The 6,695-nt window shown below is 53.1% G+C and overlaps 1 long non-coding RNA gene across 1 annotated transcript; it reads right to left on the bottom strand.

Moving 5' to 3' along the window:
- Nucleotides 1-2,417: 2,417 nt before the first annotated feature.
- Nucleotides 2,418-2,830, bottom strand: LOC118604025. The gene is made up of 2 exons (XR_004951634.1): nucleotides 2,641-2,830; nucleotides 2,418-2,542 (listed from the first exon to the last, which is right to left on the bottom strand). It is a non-coding gene; the product is annotated as an uncharacterized LOC118604025 (long non-coding RNA).
- Nucleotides 2,831-6,695: the final 3,865 nt, after the last annotated feature.

Raw genomic sequence — 6,695 nt, 5'->3', positions numbered from 1 at the left:
AATAACAACAGCAATAGAAAGCTAACATAATGACAAAGGAATCTCTTAGTCTCTCTCCTCTTCTCTCCACCCCCCGCTTCTGCCCTGGCCAATAGCTGTGCCCGCCCAGGGTCTCTGTGCTTCTCCCCACCTCCCTGCTCTCCATCCCCACCTCCCTCCAGACCAGCTCCTCCTCTCTCTTCTCTGATTGACTGGAATCAGCTCCACCTGGACCACCTGCCTAAAGCTCTTCCTGCTTTAGCCCATCCTCCCAGATGCTGGAGTTCTCAGCCAAAGACTCACCTCAGGTGAAGAAAACTCCTACCTAAAATTTGTTTTAGACGGCTTCCTAATGCCTCGGGAAGTCCAGATTCCTTCGGCTGGCATGCAAGGCCACCCACGGCTTCCTTCTCGGTCTTCCTCTGCAGCCACGTGCCAGCCAGGGTTCTCTGTCTGTGCCCCGCCATTCTCCAACTCCCAACTTTGCCTCCATTGCCTTGAATTCTCTCCCCAGACTAGAGACGCTCAAGTAGCACCTCTTGCTTGGGAATCAGGCTTAGAATGACTCTCCTCTAAGGCTGCTGCTCGCCCCCTGACTTGGCTTTTTCATGGGTGAAAAGGTGCTGTTCTACCTTGCCATTTGCTTGTCACTCTGCTATCTTGTGTCCCCTGGTCCCTGCTGACTCCTTCGGGGCAAGGATGGGTCTCGCTCATCATTACTGTGCGCATCCATAGCTCCTGAAGAAATGCGGGTGGACAGAGCGAACTTGGGCAGCCCGTGGGAAGAGGCGGAGGGTGGAGACATCTAAGACCTTGGCAAATAATCCCAATGGCTAACTTTCTACGTCACTTGACAGTTTTCTAATCGCATACAAATCTACAAGTACATTCGAGTCCCTAGTAGCCAGTGTTACCAAGAATCTTTAAATCCAACTGCTGACATCTATGAAGCACTTGGACCTTAATCCAAACCCCAGGAGGTAGGGAAAATGCCAAAAGTTTCCCTACAGCTCAGCTAAAGAGAAGCAAAAAACGAATTAAAAAATAATAACCAAGGAAGTTGTCCTTCTCACACATCTCAGCGGGCGGAACTGCTACACATGAATTATCCTCTTCACTCCTCACCACCGGGCTGTGAGACAGTTATAATGTCCCTTCTGGTACAACTGAACGCAAGTGTGGCTGAGGCAAGAGGTCACCCACTCAAGGTCAAATGGCAGGGAAACAGCAGAGCTGGGCCCAGAGCTGGGGCGAGTCTACAGCCTAAGCTTCCCCACACTTCCGGGGGAAGGATGCATCTGGCACTTTGCCCCGAGATGATGGATCCCGCCCCCAAGGAATTTTCTCTACCGTCCCCACATAAAGGCCGTTTGCTCGCTGTGTTCCCGTTCTGTGTGCTTGGGCTGAGAGAGAGCTACACTGCCTGTTAGAGACTGCATTATGGCCCTCTCAAATTCATATGTTAAATTCACATGTACCGTGACCCTCAGTACTTCAGAATGTAAGCATATTTCGAGATAGGGTCTTAAAAGAGGTGATTCTGTTAGAACGAGGTGTTTAAGGTGGTTCCTCATCCAATGGCCAACGTCCTTATAAGAAGAGGAAATTCGGACACATGCAGAAACACCAGAAATATGCAGTGAGAGGGAACCTCTCGCGTGGAGGCACAGGGAGAAGGCGGAGGTGGCCACCCACGGGCCAAGGACGGAGGCCTCAGGAGAAACCAGACCTCCTGACGCCTTGAGCTGGGACTTTCAGCCTCCGGAAGGGTGAGAAAATAAATCTCTTGTTCAAGGCCCCTGGATCTGCGCTATTTTGTTAGGACAGCCTAGCAAACTAGCAGGCCACCCCCAGCATAAGCAACGAGACCATGCACACCTCCTGAAAGAGCTAAGAAGGAAAAATGAAGAAAAAAACGTGGACAATACCAAGTGTTGGGAAGGATGCGAAGCCACCGGAAGTCTCGTGTGTCACCGGAAGTTCGCACGACGGTGCAGCCACTTTGGAAAACAGCCTGGCGGTTTCTTACACAGTCAAATGTTCCCGTGTGACGTACCAACTCTAGTCCTAGGTGTTTACCCGAATTAAATGAACTTTGTGTTCACACAAAATCCCAAACATATATTATAGCAGGTTGATTCGTCACCACCCGAAACTGGAAATAATCCAAATGTCCTTTGCCCGGTGAACATCCCATGTGCTAAACATCGGTACGTCTGCACAATAGACGGCCACTGGATAGTAAAAAGGACAGGACTGTTGATACGCAGCTCAGATGGACCTGAAACACTCAATGCTAAGTGAAGAAGCCAGCCTCGAAGGCTACGTACGCGGTGTGATTCCATCCCCAGCATCCACGCCTTTCGTAGAACACATAATCATATTACATGACTTCATGTATATAACAGTAAGGCAGAGGCAAAATTATAGGAAAAAAGACACAGCTCAGTGGCTGCCGGGAGTGAGGATGGGGAGAGGGGTTGGCTACAAAGAAGTATGAGGAAATATCTGGGGGGCGACTGTTCTGTATCTTGATCGTGCCGGTGGCTTCACAGTTGTACCCCTAGAAATAAATATACACCCAAAAGAGTACATTTAACCATCCGTAAAATTATTTAAGTGACTAAAAATGAGACTGCAGTTAAAGAAACAAGAGAGAACCTGCAAGGGCAGTTACGAGCCACTGGAATGTCAGGCCGATACCAGCCCCTTGCTCTGCGCGGTGCTTGTCAGTTTGCCAAGGCCTCTCCTGAGCATTCTCTTTTTGATCTTCCGTAGCCCTGCAAGGCAGGGCACTGAGTAAAACCGCCTCATTTTATAGATAGACGTGGAAACAAAATAGAGACGCAGTGACTACCCTCAGGACCGGTAGCTGGGCGGTCCCGACTGCAAGCCCGGCCACTCTCCACCTGACTCTCGTCACTCCAGACACAGGAACCACCCCCCCCCCCCCCGAAAGGCCTCGGGAGACGCATGGAAAACAGAGGGGACGGGCTGCTGCCTGGGGTACCCTCCAATCCGTGTTCTCCTGCAGGAGGGACTGTGGCCAGAAAATTCTGTGACTATGTGCGGGGACAGACGTTAACTGGACGTAGTAGCGTGGTGATCATTTCGCAACATACACAAATATCAAATCGTTATGCCGCGCACCTGAAGCTAATATAATGTTGTGTGTCAATTAGAACACAGTAAAACAAATCAAGCGACAGGCTTCAAAGTCAGACATTTCCCCCCTATTCCTCTTTTCTTCCAGACAGAGACCAGCACCATTGAGCTTCAGCGCCAAATGCTTGGTCGGCTCTGGCCCATGTAATTCTCACCACTGGTCTGCGAGGAGAATATTACTACCACCCCATTACAGACCAGGAAATTAAGGTTGCGAGGGTTAAGGGACTCACAAAAGGTCATGAAGCAGAAGGGACAGGGGAGCTGGAATTCCAGCGTGGGTCTGTCAGGAGAGAACAGAGGCCTTGCTTCTCAGCCCCCTAAGTGTGAGCCATCAACTGCTGGGGATCACATCTCCGAGATTAATGAGTCCACAGGGCCCCCAAAGCACTATCTGAAGGTAAACAAGTCAGTATCACCTCCTGCTTGGGGTTTATGAATGACTTTTCCTCCTTTGGGAGAGAAAGGTGGAAATCTATACCTAATCGAGCCCAAGGCAGGGGCTCAGGTTTCTCCGGGACCCCTGGGAATCCTGGCCGGGTGCTATTTCCAGGAGGGGCTCCCCCTCGATAGGGAAACTGGAGCAGAATTTGCAGAAACTCCAGATGGAGAGAGAGCCCTGGGGGCACTCGGTTTAAACCAGATCTGAACTGTTTCCCTTAATCCTGCTGAGGCACGAGGCCCCCTGCACAAGGCCCTAACTACTTCGATCTTATCTCTTCCTGGGGAATTTTCCCACAGGGAGGCAGGAAAGGTCAGGGGTGTGTCCTAGGGGTCTTGGGACAGCTAGAGCCTACACGTGTGAGTTCTATGGGCCCCTGTGTCTTTCCAAGACATATTAGGGAGCTCTGAGTGGGAGACGCCACCCTGGAGCCTGGCCTGCCAGACAACCCAAAGGCAAGTGTACAAGCTGCATTTACTAAGCTCCCGGCCTGGGCGTGGGTGTAGGGCCAGAAACTCCATCGCCCTGAATTAGGAGATGTGAAATGCCACTTCTGCACAATTTATGCACCCTCTTCACCGTTTTTCCCACATCTGCGTTCTACTAGTGGCGTTATTTGATTTTTAAATTAAGCCTTTTATTTTATCTAATAATTCTCGAAAGTACCAACAGAGGTCAACGGAAACCAGTATTCATATATCATACACGAAGAGTCACCATAAAAACACATCCGATGACTCCTCTGCAGCAGTGAGAATGGGCAGTCTACAACTACACAGGATAACGCAGGTGAATCTCACAGGGGATGCTGAACAACAGCTGGACCTGGGTGATTCCGTTTGTGCGACCGACGTGTGAAAACAGGCAAATCCCACGCATGCTGTCGGAAGCGAGGACAGCTATCACCCTTTGGGGAGGGGGGACAGTGACTGGAAAGGGACAGGGGTTGGGGAGCGGGGCTTCTGGGAGCCCCAAAAGTTCTGCTTCCTGAATTCAGAATCAACAAATTCTGTTTCTTGTTTTGACCACTGCCTTCACAGGTGGTTCGGTTTGTGATAATTCACCCAGGTTAACACGGCTCATGGTGCTGAACTTCGATATTAAAAAAAAAAAGAAAAATGTTGAGAATAAGTAGAAACCCAATGAGCACACGATGGTGCTTATTGAATGCCGGGAAGAACCCGCAGCGGGCTCAGGTCTGCTCCGCCTCGTTAAGGAGAGGGACTAACAGGTGCTCGAGAGAGGTCAAAGGCCAGCGCCTCCTCCTCAGAAGGTTTGGAGGAGCATTTGAAAGGAAATGACTTTCTCACTGTGCGATTTCAAAGCTTTGTCCAAGCACTTGGGAAAACACTGAAGGAGGCGACTCATTCCCAGCTCCAGGTAAATGATTAAAACGAGATAAGGATGGAGGGGGCAGGAGGGACGCTGAGTGCCCGCCCACGGGAGGCCGGTGGATGGGGGAGGGGGCGGGAGGGGGGAGGGGCCAGCGTGGTCAGAGCCGGAAGCCTCAGTGCTGGGAGGGGCCGGGTGTGGGGCCGGCTCCGTGGTGGGGTGCTGCCTCGGGGGACACGCCCTGGCGCCTGGCCCAGCCTGCCAGCTGTGGCTTTGGGCTGCTTACTCACCTGGATCTCAGGTCTGGCCTGGAAAGTGAGCTAATAATTCCCCCCACGTTACTGGGGCAGCGTAAGGGGTCTACAGCATCGCGTTCTGCAGTTCGCTGCCACCTAGGTTCCCGCCCCACCCCCACCCTCCGCCCCCACCCCCGCCCCCACCCTCTCTAGAGTCTCAGATGCTTGGGACACAAAGGGCGCATCTGCCGTCTCTCAGCTTCAGCAGAAAGCCCCGTCTGCAAGGATGGGCCCAGGGCCCCAACGCCACGGCCACCCATGGGAGCCCTGACACCATCTGACCCCTAGAAGACCCCTCCTCAGCCCCAAAGGCTGAGCCCGAGCGCCCCCGGGCCCCTCGGACAGCTTTAGTATTAAGCGTTAATGATTAAACCCGGGGTTCTCCATTAACCCACCCCGGCCTTTGTATCCCCGTCGCCTAGGAGCCTCCTGCTTTGAAATGCCACATAAAAATGATAGATGCCCCTTTCCTCCCTCCCGGGATCGGCCGGGTCCTGTTTCCCTTTAAAGTTTGAGTCGGAACACGGGGTGCGCCCTGCTCAAACACAGAAGCGCGAGGACTGAGCAGCGGCAGGGGCGGCTCCCCGACATAAGCACGAGGGACGTGGCCCGGGAGGGGACACGGCGCCGCCCTGCGCTCTGGGCAGGGGGATTGGGAAACCCGTCTCTTTGCCCAAATCACGTCGATGACGAGAATATCAGCCACAAGAATAACGCTCGACCTGTCCCCATGGCCAGGTGCTGTGATGAGAGTCGAATGAGAACGGATGTAGGCGCGGTGGGCACATTCCGTGTTCTGCACCTGCCGTATCCAGCATCAGCGTCCCCTGCGCGCTGGTTAGAAATGCAGACTCTCAGGCACACTGGACCGGAGCCTGCCCTTTCATTAGATTCCCTGGTGACGGGTGCCCACACTACAGGTTGAGAAGCCTGGTCTGGGTAAGCAGGGGGGCTGGTAGGAACCGCAAGGCTGGGCACCGCATTGAGCGCTTATCCAGAGCCAGCCTTGTTCTAACCGGCTTATGCAATTGTTCTGTTTCATCTTCACAACATGCCAGATGCACCATTTTGCAGGCGAGAAGGGTGAGGTCCAGGGAGATTTGGTGCCTCACCAGAGGTCGCACCTGTAAGGATGAGAAGCCTGGGCGGGAGCTGGCTCACAGCCAAGCACCCACACAAACACCCCTTCTAAGTTAGCTCTGTGTGTGTGCACAGCAAACTGGAGACTGTCTGGCATAACGGGGGGGCCGACTCCTGGCCGCTCAATGTGCATCCAGCGAGAGGGGTTAGCATTGAGCACGCGTGGCCACAGAAAGACATGCTCCTTGGGTCCCCTGCCTCCGTCTGCTAGAGATGGACATGGGGCTTGTCTCCTCTCTACCCTCCGCCTTTGAAAAAGAAATACCAGTGGTGATCTAAGCGGCCTCACTGCACGCATAACCCCCGCCCTGGGTTCCGTTTGGCTCCATGAAAGGGTTAAG

The sequence above is a fragment of the Rousettus aegyptiacus genome, unplaced genomic scaffold, assembly GCF_014176215.1.
Source record: "Rousettus aegyptiacus isolate mRouAeg1 unplaced genomic scaffold, mRouAeg1.p scaffold_m13_p_6, whole genome shotgun sequence".
Classification (NCBI taxonomy): domain Eukaryota; kingdom Metazoa; phylum Chordata; class Mammalia; order Chiroptera; family Pteropodidae; genus Rousettus; species Rousettus aegyptiacus.
This window is presented reverse-complemented; position numbering and strand designations above follow the sequence as displayed.